This window comes from Plectropomus leopardus, chromosome 22 (assembly GCF_008729295.1).
Source record: "Plectropomus leopardus isolate mb chromosome 22, YSFRI_Pleo_2.0, whole genome shotgun sequence".
Classification (NCBI taxonomy): domain Eukaryota; kingdom Metazoa; phylum Chordata; class Actinopteri; order Perciformes; family Serranidae; genus Plectropomus; species Plectropomus leopardus.
In genome coordinates, this window is record NC_056484.1 from 13,200,618 (window position 1) to 13,216,545 (window position 15,928).

A 15,928-nucleotide genomic window follows, 5' to 3' on the forward strand; every position below is an offset into this window, starting at 1 on the left:
ACAGATATGTGTGAATGCTGTCTGTCTCTGCACTTGTTGTTGTCTTTGTGCTACGTGGTAACCTTGCTAATTTAGAGTTTGTCACTGAGTAGTCTCGCATAGCTACACTTAGGCCCGGGTATCCAAAGGTATCGATGGAAATAACCTGGTACCAAGTGCTGTTGAAACTTCTCCAGTTTGGTGTTACCAGGATTTGATGCTTTTCTTACCCTGATCTAGAAAAAAAGGACTACTTGTATAGTTAGCCTCATGCATCATGGCAGTTGTTGGTTGATTTCATGGAACATTTGATTGGGTCAGCACCACAGCAATTACAACCTGTACAGTCTGTGGTGTGGTGAAGTCGAGCAAGCGTTACTTGACTGGATTAGCAGTTCAACCTGCCACTAAAATGTTAGAAAAGAATGGCTACACTCCAAGCCTGTAGTAGAAAAAAAGTATCAAATAAGGTACTCTTTTGGTGTCAGTATCACTTTAAGGGTTCTGTTAGTGGTACTGATGTTGTAGTTTTTAAAGTTCTACCCAGCCCACGAAACACCTGTCTACACACTCTGTGTTTTAGTGCTGAGCAGAAGCTGACCATTGAATTAGCAAAATAAAAGCTGCCCCACGAAAATCTACAACAACGTACTTGGCCAATTACATCATCACTGATATATATTTGTCTAACATGGCAGACTTTTAAGCAATTCTGCTCCTCTGCTCTTTGCTTACATGTGTGCATGTGTGTGTTTGTGTGCATGCTCTGCTAGCAGTGATACAAGGATGTTTTTGGAATATAATAAAGAAAAAGAACCCCAAAGGACGAAAGTATTGACGTAGATTGGAACTACAGGGATAGTTTTGGCGTGCTTGAAAGTCAGAGCAACTTTTGGACGCTTCCGCTTTCTGTCTGGAGTTGAGTGTAATGGCTCAGTGGAGCTCTGTTGCCATCATCCGGGATTTGTATTTTGTATTTTGTATTTATTTATTTAGCAGGACAGTGTGCAGAGACATTGAATATTCTCGTAGAATATAAAGATGGCTGCACCAGATTTAGCGTAGCGCTAATTTCCATCTGTAGTCCTCACATAAAAGACAGACAACAAAGTACAAATCTAAAAATTATTACAATAGATAAATATACAGAGTAAAAAATAAATAACATGTACAAGTATAAAATAATACGTCAGACCTCCAAAATGCATACAACCCTGATATCAGAGACATCAGTGCAGACATGTCTGATTGCTCAGTATCCAGTCCTTGACTGCGCATGAGAAGCTGTGATGTTTTGTAATGTTTCAGAGTGTTTCCCAGCACTTCTACCTCTTGTCTTAAGTCGTCATTCTCATCTAATACGTGCTTTCAGGTACCGACATTTGGCACTGATTTTATGTGAACATGCACGCTGTAATACTAACGTAATTTGGTTGGTGCCCTTAAAAGTATGGATTTCCAACCCTAATCTCAGCCATTGGAGAGAAAAATGAAAGGGTAAGGAAAAAAGGGTCAATACAGAATATCCAAATAGGTGCATTGGTGTTTCCATGTTATAGAAAGTGTTTCAGATCTTGTAGTGTGTATTTTAAGGAACATTACAGTGAGTATTTACGCTCTTTATATAACTTTTTAAGTAGTGTGTCACACTTTCACAGAGCATTTGGTGGTCTGTCACTCTAGCGTAGGTTAAAATGTGAATGGATTTCAGAGAGAGCTGAGCAGAAGCCTACACTACCAAAAAAGACTCCCGGGAAGTTAGTTCACCATTTGTCTCCCACCTGTTTGTATATAATATCTATGATATGCTATTCATAGAGCACTTTGGGGTATGATACATGATCAGGGCCTTTAGCCTGCAATTTGGAGAGAACAATAGCCAGAACAGAGCGGAAACCAGTTGTTTAAATCTCTCGGGAAGCTCCAGGGAAAATTCACTCTTGGGGTAAATTGCAGGCTGTAGATTGCAGGCTGTGGCGAGCAAGTGGAGACAGAGAGTTATCACAGCAAGTGCTTGATGGACAAGTGCAGCCATCTTCTTAACTTCCTTTTTTACTCTATATGAATGTATTTTTAACAAAGCTGCAGGGTGTGGTGTAAGCTCCAAGTTGATGTCAGAAATATCTACTGGCACGCAGGTAAGGGACAAATGAAAGAGTAAAGCATTATTAGGTTTTGAGAGCACTATCTGACATGTTGATACTTTCAATCTTTCATTAGATAGGGCCAAGAGAGATGAGAGTAAATTAGGCTTGAGTAAATGGGAGTGACAGAGATACAGAAAGGCAGAGAAACACAGAGAGACAGAACACTTGTCTGTTTTGATGTAAGACTTAAAAGCACGGTCCCTGTGGTCCTGGGAGCATCAAGTTTGGGTGAACGCTGCCTCAAATCAGTTTATGAAATCCTCCAAGTGATGTTGACAGATCAAAATGGTGTCGTTTTTTTTTTTTTCTGTTTATGTCTCAAATGTTTATTGAGAACGCATCGTGTCGGATGTCGACAAATATTTACAGACTGCCGGGACTAAAGACACGTAAATAATCCATTTGAGAGAGTATCAGTTGAGATCTTTCTATTTTTATCGCCCTCTGTTGATCCTTTACTCTTAGTCTTTCCCTCCATTGCTTTTTTTTCTGATTGTTTGTGCACTGAGTTGACAGCTCCGCGTATGTCTGAGCTGCAGTCTATCCGTCCATCCCTGTCTCTGTGCGTGTTTAGAGCCGGCTCGCCTTAGGCTGTGTGCTGTGGCAGTCAGCACATAGATGTTTACCGTGGTGTCAGATCAGTGTGTGTGCCACTGTAAAGGGTAAAAGCAGTACTCAGCAGTATGTGTGTTTGTGTTCTGGGAGTCAGCAGATAGTACACTATCTTGCCTGATACGTGAGTGTGTGTATGTGTGTGTGTGGGATGGCTACATGCTGTGACAGCAGTCAGTCAGTTGTTTAGTCTGCGGCTCTGCAGATGTGAACAGAACTGAGACAATGAAGGGATGGGAGAGGAGGAAAAGGAGGAGGTGAAGGAGGGGAGAGGAAGAGGTGACTAAAGAGGGAGAGATCTGTGTGTGTGTGTGTGTGTGTGTGTGTGTGTGTGTGTGTGTGTAAGCGCGATTTATAGTTATGAATCAAGCTGTAGAGAAGGAGAAATAGACGGGGAGAGAGAGAGAGAATAGAAGAAGGATGGGACAAGGAAGTGGGAACAGGGACAGAATAATGATAGGGGGCCTAATATAGATGCACAGCACTCCCTGCCCCTGCAAATACACACACACACACTCACACATTCATATAGTGACACAGGTGGACGTCTTTAGACACACTTACACACACACACACTCGCAGAGCCACAGGGAATTTCTAGGTGATTATTTTGTGATTGCAGTGTAATGATTGCAGCTTACAAGGCACTCTGCATACTGATACCAAACATCCATATTAATTGGCGTGTAATCGTTCACTGATGATTCTTGACAATGTGTCTGCGTGGGGGTGCATGCATATTAATCACCCAAAAAGTTTCGGAGTAGATCCTCGAGTCTTGTTAGCGTGAGTCAGGGGTTAGAGGGTGCGTGTGCAAGGGTGCTGGTGCCAGTTTAATTTAGCCATTCTTGCACTTGCCTTGTGCCTTTTTCTATTTAACACATTGAAAAAGTCCAATATTTACTTCTCCAATACAGTCTTTGAAATGGAATATGTCCTACTTATGCTCGCCGCTCCACAGCTGCTGTGTTTGCTCCACTCCCAGGAGGAGTCATGTAGAAAATTCTGCACAACTAATTTTTCAGGCACACGGCAGTCAGCAAAATCTTTTTTGTTTCAAAAGGACCGCTTTAGGGAAAACTTGAAATAACTTTGAGGTTACAGCAATGAATGGATGCAAACCCTGGATGTGCTGGTACTGAAGATTCCAACCTACAGATTGTTGTTGAACTGTATGATCTTTACATTTCTTCCTGTATTGAACCTAAAAAAGTCTCCTTATTGCATTGATCAAGCAATTGTAAAACACGTTTGCTAAACCATGCTCACATCCTGAAATATATGCACCATGACTTTTACAGCGAATGCAGCCTGTGCGCTGTCACCCCCAGCCATGGCTTTCCAGTCATGCAGAACTAGTAGCAGACACAGCTCAGTGAGCATGGGCCAAACGTGTTTACTCATCATTAGTAACCGTTCACAAACCGGATGCATAATGCAGCGTTTTTTGCTTATGTACACAATAAGCCGACGCAGCATGGTGATTAAAGGTTAATTAACAAATAACGCAAAGGCCAACTATTTGTCGGGAAGTGGTTGCAAAGGTCATGCAGAAAGGTAGTGGTCCTTTTGTAGCGGTAAAATATGCACCATATCAAATCTTACATCAAAGACTTCCAGCAATGGGTAATCTTTCTCTTTCCTGACACTCCATCGATTCCCCAAAGGTATTTTTTTTCAACTTCTCTGTCAAAATTTGATCTGGTAGTGTTTAATTTTATTGTTCAGTGAGTGGAAACTTCACAAAACAAATGCTCCATCCAGGTTTTACACCTGGAGGACGAACTCCCTACTTGCTATTCGATTTGAGTGATTTTTGTGCTTTTAGATGACACAGATCCGATTGATTCAGAGCAGTGCACACAGAGAAATCCATTTTTTCCAATCTGATCTGGGCCACTTCCATATCATCGTATCCTTTTACATATCCAATCACTGGCCATCTGAATGGTAAGAGAACTGTCACATCAGAATATATGTGTGTATATGGGCTTATCCAATACTTCACCATACAGTGTCTGATCCGTTTGTTGGAGCTTCAGAGGGCTGTCGTTGGAATCGCTGCTACAGTAGGCTGACCCAGCCGGCAGCCAATAGAGCCGGACTGCCAGAGGCTTTTTGACAGGAACAGCTTGCCTACGTGCCATGACAGCGTTGTCGTGAGGCTCTGACAGAGATATTGGAATGTAGCCGCAGACATCCTAAGGTCTGGAAGAACTGATCTCCATGAAACCCTCCACAATGCACCTTTCTGGACTCCTCTCCCCGCTGCGTCCACACCTCTCGCTACCGAGAAACTGCCAAAAGTAGCTGCTAAATACAGCTGGTAGACCGAAAACCCATTCTTTGGACGGTCTGTTATCCTGAAAACACCCATTGCTCCGAAGAGCCATTTTGTGTAATAATAATAAATAATTCATGGAGTGTTGATAATTATTTAGTCTATGTATCTACCTCAAGAAATTTAATTTGTAAATTTATTTTGTGTGATGGAAAAAACATCTTTTTTTTCATTTTTGTTTTTAACACAATTTCAATACTTTTATCAATAATGTTGGTTTATTGACATACATAACCTTTTGGCTTAGGTTTTTCCAGATTTTTGACATTTGATCCATTTGAAGATACTCAGAAATGACACTATATTAACCAAAAAATGCCAACGTAGACACTGACGGACCATTACTATTGCATAGTTCAAAGGGCTAATGCACATGTGTGGTGTTAGTTGTTGCATGTGAGGCATTTAAGGGCAGACACAGATGTCAGATATGGGTCACGTCAAACATGAATGTGGGCAGTTTAGGCAGAAAGATTGGATCTGGGGAAATAATCACAATTGAGCATAAGCTCTGTCATGTGAATGCAGCCTATACCACCCTGCTGTTCACCGTCGCCGTGGAAATGGCAGCATATGGCGCTGAATCTTGCCCGGATGTGAAACTATAGCCTCCTATGTGGAGCTGTGTTGGCAGCATATGGATAACTGTACTATAAAACAAGAGGTGGCAGTGTACTTACTGAGGGAATCTTTTAAATCAAGTCACGGCCCTTTCTCCTTCCAGTACCCTTCCTCACCTCCCCGTGGAATCCATCTGGGATTAAAACTACCACATCTACATTCAGACACACTGCAGATGTAGGGGAAAGGATGTGTGTTTGCGTGTGTGTGTGTGTGTGTGTGTGTGTGTGTGTGTGTGTGTGTGTGCGGGAGAGAAGGGGAGTTTTTGTCAATGAGAGAGGCTGTGGATGATTCTGCGGGTTAGGACGTGAAGTAAAGGAGTGAGAGAGAAAGTGTGTGTGTGTGTGTGTGTGTGTGTGTGTGTGTGTGTGTGTGTGTGTGTGTGTGTGTGTGTAAACTGAATTCACTGGCTCAGAGCAGTCACCTCCCCCCTGACACTGGCCGCTCTACAGAAGCTCTGCGAGGCGGTAATGAAGAAGGGAAGAAAATGAGCAGGAGAAAAAGAAGGCCGAGAGAAAATAATTAAACGTTTATCTCCAGATTCATTTAATTAGTTCTCTGGCTCTAAACTAATCTCCCGCCTTTTTGCTTAGCTTTGCCTCTTTAGTTCGCTTTCAGTCCACTCCTGCCCTCCACAATGGAGTCGGCCCTTGTCATTATCCGAGTCTTGCTACAGGCTTATGTTGTTTTATTCAGACAGGAAGAATCATACTTTAATTGAAATGCATTGTGATGCATATTATACATAAGATATGCGTATTTATGTAGTATGTATGCAGTATTCTCACACTCAGAAAATCACTTAGCTTGCATTATACGAATCATCAGTATTTATTATTATTCATGAGGATACTGAAATGAATAAGTAACTCTTTGACACAGTTACAGCACCATTCTTATAATATAATGATCTGAGGAAATGACTGTGATTTTATTACATTACAACATGCATTATACATATAATCAGACATAATAAGGCCTCACAGTAAGAGGGCTGGCTGTGGCCCTTCTGTGTGGATTTTGGATGTTCTCCTGTGGCAGCTTGTTTTTTTTTTTTTGGCCGCGTTGTTTGGCTTCCTCCTACAGTCCAAAGACATGCAGGTAAATTGTTGACTCCTAACTGTCGGAGCTGTGAATATGAGCATAAATGGTTGTCTGTCTCCGTGTGCCAGCCACGTGATAGAGCGGGTTTCCATTACAGATGGACACAAAAATTAGGCAATATTTTTGAAATGTCGATAAAACACAGTTGCGAGATAACTGCATTTCCACTGAATGATGTTACGCGACTTTTCTCACGATGTTACGTGACTTCTTCCCTCGCGATAACGTTCCAAGATGCATGACGATGGATGTTCAAAACATCAGCAGGTTTATTTCTACTGTAGCCACCGCAGTAGCTGTCATTATTTTCAGTCGAAGGCGACGTGGGCGTGTTGTGTGAACGATAATGAAATGCCCCTTATACATGGGAGTGGCCACATATGAGGGATTCTGGGAGGTGATAGTCTACGATTTCACAGAGGAATTATGGATTCAAAACTTCCTGATAATCTGCTCAACTGCTGCATCATGCCCGAGGCAGCCAGTTCCTATTGTCAAGTGATTTTTTTTCTCTTTTTTTCTCCCCAGTTTTCCCCATCATAGATAAGTAAATGTACACGGTATTATAGTCATCAACTTTCATATCACGGTATACCTTAAAACCGCTATATTGCTGCAGCCCTGTGTATGAGTCTCACATGTGTCACATGGTGAGTACAGTCATGATATTGAATGCAGACTTCTCTAACACACGGCCTCACAAAAAAAAACACAGATTATGCTCAAAGAAGAAGAATCCACAGGCACACAAACACTCACATTCAACTGACAACGTCTCTCCCTCGGGTCAATTTAGTTCCCTGTTTCATGTCCTTGATTACACTCCCCTCACAACATAAGACTGATACTATTCATCAACACACACGCAGACACACACGGGAAGCGCAAACATCAACCCAACCATTTGTAACTAATTACACCAGCCGTGGTTTTCATCTCAAGGTGAAGCCGTCTTTGTCGTCCTCATGAAGGGCCCCAAACTCTCAGTTGCTTGTAGAGTTGTTTATGCTGTTGGTTTGTGGTTTGCGGTTTGCTCGTCCTCATAAAGGTGAGCTCTTGTGTTTCTAAGACCTTTTAAATGTGTATTTTTATGTCTCTCTTTGTAATTTTGTCTGCGGTGAATACACTGACTGTTCATGCAACACAATACAGTATTTGCTTTGTTTTCCTTGGTTGTGTGATTTTACTCCAAAATATAAAATGATCTTGAAGAGATCATTAACACAACTCTCCAGATTCTATTATAATCTGTTTTATGTTAGCCTTATGTTGCCAGTCTCTCACCTGGGTGGAATTGACAATATCTATTAGGAGTTAACAGCTCTCTGCGGATGGCATTAGTATTGCCAGAGGACATCTAGGGATGGTAATTATTACCCTGAGCAGCTCTGTGAATTTTATCCCATCCAGCCAAAATGGCCATTTTTAGCAATTTTCCCCAGCCGCCTCAATATTACGTTCAACAGAAATTACCTTCTCTTTTTCCGGAAAACTCTGGGGTTGCCCCGCGATTCTTTATCAACCTGTAAAACCACCTCAGTATATCCAGCCATGTCTCAGTGATTACTAGTGGTGGGGAATTGAAGGAATAATTAGATTTGCCTCCCACAAAGCAGTTTTGCTGACATGCAGTTCGTTACTTTGCACATTTCAAGGCCCTGTAGCTAGACACATAAATTCGCCTTGTTTGAGCTGAATCACATCGGCAAGTTTAAGTTTCAAAGCATACCGGCAGGCAAAGTTAAACTGCAGCACATGCTGCAGCCTGTTTATATTTTTACATGGTGTTGGCCATGTGTAAGTGTGCGTTAGTGCCTGTACTGTACGTTGCTCTGTGCTATAAATTTGATGTATTGTGTCCATTTCAGCTTCAGTGGTTTCCCTGACAGAGGTGAGAACTCCTCATATTCCCTTATGACATAGCAAGAGCGGGTGCTGGGCAGACAGACAGATAGTGAGAGAGAAATAGGGTTTTGGTGTGTGTGTGTGTGTGCATGTGTGTGCCCTCTTATTTTCTGTCCCTATTTGGCCTCTTCGAGTCCACCAAGAGATCGGGGAAAGGAAAAAGCTCAGCCAGTTGCTGCTAAGCCCCAAAAGTAATTTCAGCAATATTACTGCACCGGTTGGTACACATAGGTGTGTGTTTTTGTGTGTGTCTGCATGTCCTGGAGTGTGTGTGTTTGTGCAGCTTATATTGGCAAGGTGTATGTGTGTTTGCACTGTGATTTCATGGATGCATGTTTGTTTATGTGTGTGGATATAAGTGGGTTTTTGTGTGTGTCACTGTGTGCTTTGTGTCTGTGTGTTGTTTGGATGTGTGTGTGTGTTTGTGAGTGTTTTTGGCGAAAAAGAATCTGCCTGCACAACTTAAAAGCACTTTCAAGCCTCTTCACCGTTCTGCTCCAGTAAATTCTAGCTTTTTCCCCTTCCCTTCCTCATCTGTTTTTTATTTTTATTCTTTTATTTTTTTTCAATTTTTCATCTCTGTCTGCAGAGGGCCTGTGGGGTCATAGTTTCAACCAACATCGGCACAACACTGCGAAAAAATAAACGAATAAAAATAAATAAACGAATAGAAAATAAAAACCCTAATAACTCAAGGTGCTTTGAGAGTTTTATGCTCCAGCCCAAAATACCTCCTCCCCAAAAAAGGATATTTTGGTGAACAAGACAAGGCAATTTAGCATGCATGAACAAACAACTATACTGGACACATACGTTCAGAGCAGTGTTAATTTTGTTAAACAAAAATGTTTTTCAATGACCTTTTTTCCATGACAAAGACGAGATCTGGACAAGCTAAAAATAGATATTTGAAAATAAAAACACTGCTGAAATGTATGTTATGCTTTTTGTTGACAAGATTAAATGGGACTAAAATATTCGTAATGAGCTGTCAGACCCAAAAAGAGAGGAAAGGAGAAGAGAACGATGATTTTATTAAACAAATTGGAAAAATGTTTGAAAGTAGAAAGCCTAGAAAGGCTGCAGTTTGCAATGATTTTCCACTGAGACTGGACTGCTTACAAGCTGGTAAACTCCAGTAAATAGTTGGTGCCAAGATCTCTTGCTAGCCTGCAAAACATTCACACTGGAGCAGCAGCAGAGCGAGTTGGGAGCTTTAATTTGAGTTTTTTAGTGGCAGTTGTGGCTGTATGCAGCTAGCTCCACTCGTTAGCCGCTGAGCCACAGCAGAGTACATATCTGTTGGTCCCTGCAGGACTCTACTCAGATCCAGCAAGTCTCGAGAAGTTTTATGGTTCCATTGCAGTTTGACAGGCAGATCGGAGAATCTGTCATCTGTGAGTGTAGTTGAGCTGTAAGTAAACAGTCTGAACTCAGCAGAGTTTTGTTTGACAGAACTGAAAGTCCAGTTTTAATCACAGACTCTGCGAGAGGACACGAGTTTAAAACTTCCACAATAACACGTTGCAGATGTAGAAAGAATCCAGGCTGACAAAATGTTATGTTTCTGCCTCTTCGCAGTGAGTTTTATATGGCAGAGTTTACAATAAACCTGGATATAAAGTCTCTAGTTATCTCAAAGCAGCGATTTGTGAAAGAATAGCGATAGTCGTATCTCAAGCTTTTCAAATCATCAGGAAGTGTGTGCTCATAAATCATCCTTTAAATCTGACAAAAAGTCTGCTGGAAAAATCTGAGTTTGTAAATGTGTAGAAATTAGATGTATTTGTAGAAACAAATATCAACACTTGATACAACCTGTAACCTTGATTCAGATTCCTGTGTTAAATTGAATTAATTTAAAAAGAAAAAAAAAGATTTTTAATAAAAGTGATCCCTAAAGTTTGAATTACTTTTGGTGACTTTTCATCAACTATATCTAAACTAAAACTATGAATATTAAAAATCACTAAACTGTGACTAAAACTAATAAGCATTTTCCTCTGAAGATTGAATCTAAATCTAAAATAGCTGCCAAATGAACACTGGTTCAGAGACATGCTCATATAAGTTGGTGAAAACCCCTCCTGAAAGATTAAGACAGGTGTTTTTAAATAGTTTTCCACTACAGGAAGTGAAGACGTCACCTACTACTTTAGCATAAAGGAATCACAGACAGAAAGAGGAATATCCCTCACAATCACAAGAAGGCGTACGCGCAGCACAAACACATACAGCACGAACAGATACAGGGACAGGATGTTTTCCGAGACAGACTCCAATTAAAGCTTGAATTTTTTTTTTTCATATCTTTACTTCGTCTCATTTAAATGCAATCCTCTTTCATTGCATCTTGTAGAAAGAAAAAAGAAGGGAAAAAAACAGTTTCACCATAATACAAACTGTCACTTGAATGATTTTAGGAAAAGGCTTAGCGTAGCTTAGCGGCTTTAAGCTGTGAGCGTCATTTGTAGGAAATTAGATTTACAGTCAGCGATCAAAGCAGAATTTAACTTTGATGTTGTCAGAGTTGCCTCTCATGATCACACCCAACCCATTGTATGTTGATGCAGAAATGCAGAGAAAATTAAACTCCTTCTTTATGCTCAGCAAACTGATGAAGGAACACAAGCCATGAAACTAAATGTAGCAAAGAATCGAAAACACTACAAAAAAGTGTCACACTGTCATGGATATCTCTGAAACCTGGTGTCGTTTATTTGCACTCATTTCGTCATAAAGGGAAATGACATCAATTAGAAATCTTGGATAATAATAACTCATAAATGTGCGTTCCTCATTCAAATTAAAACAGAAGGCCACATAGAAAAATCACCATCCAGAACCCAATGTGAAAACTGTGAAATACTTAATGTGCAATAACATACAAAAAAACTGTGACACGATGAGCTAAAAGCTAAAAGATGCCTGCAAGGCAGTCTGTCAGGTAAGCAACCATAACCTCTCATTTTTCGTTATTATTATTTGAGCTAGATACTTCACCTGCATCGTATCACAAAATGCACTAGTTCTGTCAAATCATTTAAGCCTCATTTAATCCCATTAAGCTCTGTACATACAGTATGCCAGCGGGCTCTAATGAAGCTTAACCACTGTGTGCAGGTACAACATATGTTAAAAAGGATGGTTTTTACAGTTACTTACATTAACAAGTGGAAGCAATGCTGTAAGCCCTGTTAGTCAACCATTCAAAACAGAACAAACAGCACTTATTGCTCCCATTTCCTTAAAGGTATAATGTGGAGAGTTTTCTTTAAAAAAAACTGTGTAAACTTAACCAAAAACAAATCCCTTTCACTCTTTCAATCATCACTTATTTTTTCATTTTATTTATTTTTTTTTTGTAAGGACAACACACATTAATGATAGCCATCAGGCTGATTTTCACCTGTAGTCCTTAAGCAAGATGTTCGAAACCTGTAAAATGATAAAACGGTGCATAACAGCAGCAGGACACCAGAAAGAAAGCAACAGCTACTACAAACAGGAGCTCCCAAGACAGAACACAGGTCATGCAAAACAAAAAGAAACACCAGAACAATAGTATAAAAACAATATGAAGCAACAACATATAGCTTTTTAGCACAAATGTCATACACGCAGCATGAAGCAAAAACACGCACCTAAGCATAACATGCAGCAATAGCAACAAGAAACAGCAACAGACAGGAGCAGAGATATAATGCAAGAGTCATAACGCAGACCCTTATGCGCCACTAGAAGAGTGTGGCGGTGTATTTATCTGCAGCGACTCTGCCCTCTGCCTGCACTTGTTCTCTTTTTGTTTTGCTTTGTTTAGGATGTCAATGGCCGTGTAGCCCCCAGCCAATAACAGTGCACAGGTGAGGTCAGGTCTCCTATAAAAGGTAGCAAACAGATGCCAGACTGTAAGCATCCAGGAGGAAACCTGCACAATTCTCAGACACAGTGCAGTAAAAAAATGCAAATATAATCAGGCAAAATACCCAGCAGACAAAGCCTGTTCTCAGTGGAACTCAAAGATTGCTCCTTATTCACCTCTTTTTATTGCCATACTGTCTTCATGTGTATATATGAATGTGCAATGAGAAATGTGTATAAATATAATTAGTAATCAGTCTGCATTGCAGAGGTGAATTTTCTAATTTTCCTTTGTTGTCTAGTAGCAATCAAATACAAAGAGACACTAAAGAGCTGAAATCAACTTAACCATCTTTGTTCAACAGTCCCCTTTTGTATTAGACGGAGACAGGACAGAGTACCAACTAAAAGACCTTCAAAAATGAGTCTTGAGACCAATGTTGAGACCAAGAACGATCTTGGGTGCTACAACTTTGTTTTACCTTTGAGGTCAATGTAAACCCTGTCACAGGTCAGTTTAGGTTTGGGTTCTATTTGTTTGACCCATGAAAAATGCCAGAGAGATAATCTATGGAGTTACCGTTCATAATCTGGTCATTAATCAGTCCTTTGCACCAATCAGCAGCAATTTGTTTAGAATAAGAGGCAGAAAAAAAGGAAATTAAGTGATTCATTCCTTGATCTAAATCACCGCAAAATAAAAAGAAAAAAAAAAGGAATAAAAATTTCTTCTGAAGTGACTTCTGATTCAGTGTAGCTCGTTTTCATGTCTCACTCATAAAATAGCACCGCTGTCAGTGCTTTTGGGGTAAAGCCAGAAGGCATTACCACTGGAGGTGAAGTGAGAATGTGGTAGGAAAGAACTGGGTGCGGTGTCATTATATGGCCGTGGACAGCCGGACGACACCTGCCGCGTCCAGATCATAGACACGGGTGGCTTCACTTGAGAACATGGACGGATGAACCTGTCACAGGCGCATGAAACACAGCAGGGCGGCTTCAGGTTGAAACGCTGCTGGTAATGACGTAATATAAGGAGTGCGAGGGCGCCTATAGGGCAGGTAGGAGGGGTGGTGGATGGGTCCAACAAACTATAGACTTTGACGTGGGAGTCCGGTGTTCCCGTCCGAATGTTTTGTAACTACACCTTACCATGTGCCTCCTTCCCCTAATCCTGACTATCCACGCCAGCATGTATGTTTGACGACGGTCTGGCATTAGTTGCCATGTGCTCCTGTTGTCTGAAAATAACCACGTGCTGCATCATCCCACCATGTGCATTTGTTGACGTTGTGGTAGTGGCATCCCCAAGCGTCATGAGAGCGTGTTCTTCAGTCACCAGTGCTCAGGGATTGCAGATGCAATGATTAACATAGGCATTTAAAGTGAAGTGCAGTTCTGGGCTGGACCTTCCTTCTGCCTGTTTAGTAGAACATTGCTGAGGTATGGCTGGTCTCTCTTCAGCTGGACCAGATCAGGCGTGTTGCACGGGGCCTCTCACACACAGAGACAAATGAGTCCCGCTGTCTCCCACCTGGCAGGACCAGTGAGCGGAGCGCTGATGAACTTACTGTGGATGTCTTTGGTTACTCCCTGCCTTGCTGCTAATAAATCAAACTTAGATAACTACTCACGCATGTGCACGGACAACTTCTCATAGCGTCCCTCTGTCTTCTCCTCAGTTGCACACACACAGACACACACTACCCAACAGGCTGATGGATGGTTAGCTGGAAGAGGCTGATTAGCTGGGAGTGAATGGGGCAGAATTACAACTCTCTCGGCACTGTGATTGCATTGTTGCTTCAACAACGATCCATGTCAGATTGCTGGAATGCCGGGATGCGGGAAGAGTAATCGATGTACTCCATCTGTCTCGTTTTATGGTTATTTCGCTCAAAACACTCTCTGATTCCTTCTTTTTTTTGTTTCTCTGTGACGTCTTGCCTGCTTTAGTCTCTTTTTCGCTCGTTGCTCCACCATCCTCTGTCCTTTCCACTGTCCTATTCCTATTAGGTTATTGCGCTACAAGTTGCCTTAATCACAGTAAAAATGTTCAAGACATGCTTCAGTAGTTGTCCTCTTACCATATCATTCTCACTTCGTCTTTTTTTGTCACAGTTCACCCTCTCTCATCTCACTTTTTCTAGCTTATGATCTCTCTGATCTCCTTCTTGACTATCCGAGCCCGTGTCTCATCTACCTGTATTTATTCCCAGACTTGAAAGGCTTGAAAAATCTTATTCTCACACTGTCACTCATGTGAAATTACACAGAGTTTTCCGAGACTGAATTTTTTGATCTGCAAGACTTTCTTTGGAGCATTAAAGAGAGAGGAGAAACGCACTCAGCAAAACAAAAGAGTTTTCACAACTTTTGTAACTCAACTCTGGTAAATTGAAATCAGATTACATGTCGCTGATGTTAATGCTATCATCTGTACCACATTTCTGCGTTTTTAGAAAACACACAGAGAAGAAATGGAAGTAGATATATGATAAAGCCCTGAGCTTAAATCACATGTGAGAGCAAACGGTAAACATTTCACTTGTGAGCCTCCAACCTTTGTTTGCGTCTTTGAAAACGTCTTTTTGCCCCTTAAAGTTCAACTCCTGCTTCATATTCAGCAGTCTTCCAGAATTCAGTGTGAGGAAGTTGATGCCTGGCCCAGACGGAATAATTAAGTGCAGCGAAATGTAAATTAATTTTTACTGCAAGGCTTGAAAAAAGGAAACACAGAGCAATCTGAAAGTTAAAACAGAAGAAGAGACTTGCAGTATACTGTTTGAATGCAGAATGACAGAAAGACGGATGGATAAATGAAGTGCATTGACTTACATTTCCAAATTTCCTCAAGGAAAACTCTTCATCTGATACGATCCATTTGTCTGAACCCTTCGCTTCATACTTCATTCAATCTCAGTTCAGACTCTCAACGCAATCTCAGCTGTAAAAAGAAAAGTCAGCCGAGTCTCACCTATCAAAGTCTCAAGCTTTTCTTACATCAGCTGCCCTCATATTTACATGTAAATGACTGTTGATGGTGACAGAGGTAGCGCAGACCCAATTATGCAATGGAGTTGGCAGTGGAACCTGAGAAATGATGGGTAATGACTGAGGGTTGGAGGCATTTCCAACGCTCTCCACTTTAACAAGCGTAGCTGTGTCTCCATAGTTTGACTCTGACAGAGTAATTTATTCCCACTCCGGCAGCACGGAACCATGGATTTAAAAGTTTCACCACTTACCCGAGCCTTCCCCATTTTTCACTCCAGAATGAAACTGTTATTATTCAAAAGAGAAATGGGAATTTATGCAGGCTTAGACATGGCCTTATATCTTCACTTAGTTTTTCTTC

At 41.1% G+C, this 15,928-nt stretch overlaps 1 protein-coding gene across 1 annotated transcript in view; it reads left to right on the forward strand.

Moving 5' to 3' along the window:
- grm8a (glutamate receptor, metabotropic 8a) overlaps positions 1-15,928 on the forward strand; it is a 297,183-nt gene that overhangs the window by 117,486 nt on the left and 163,769 nt on the right. The window lies entirely within an intron of this gene.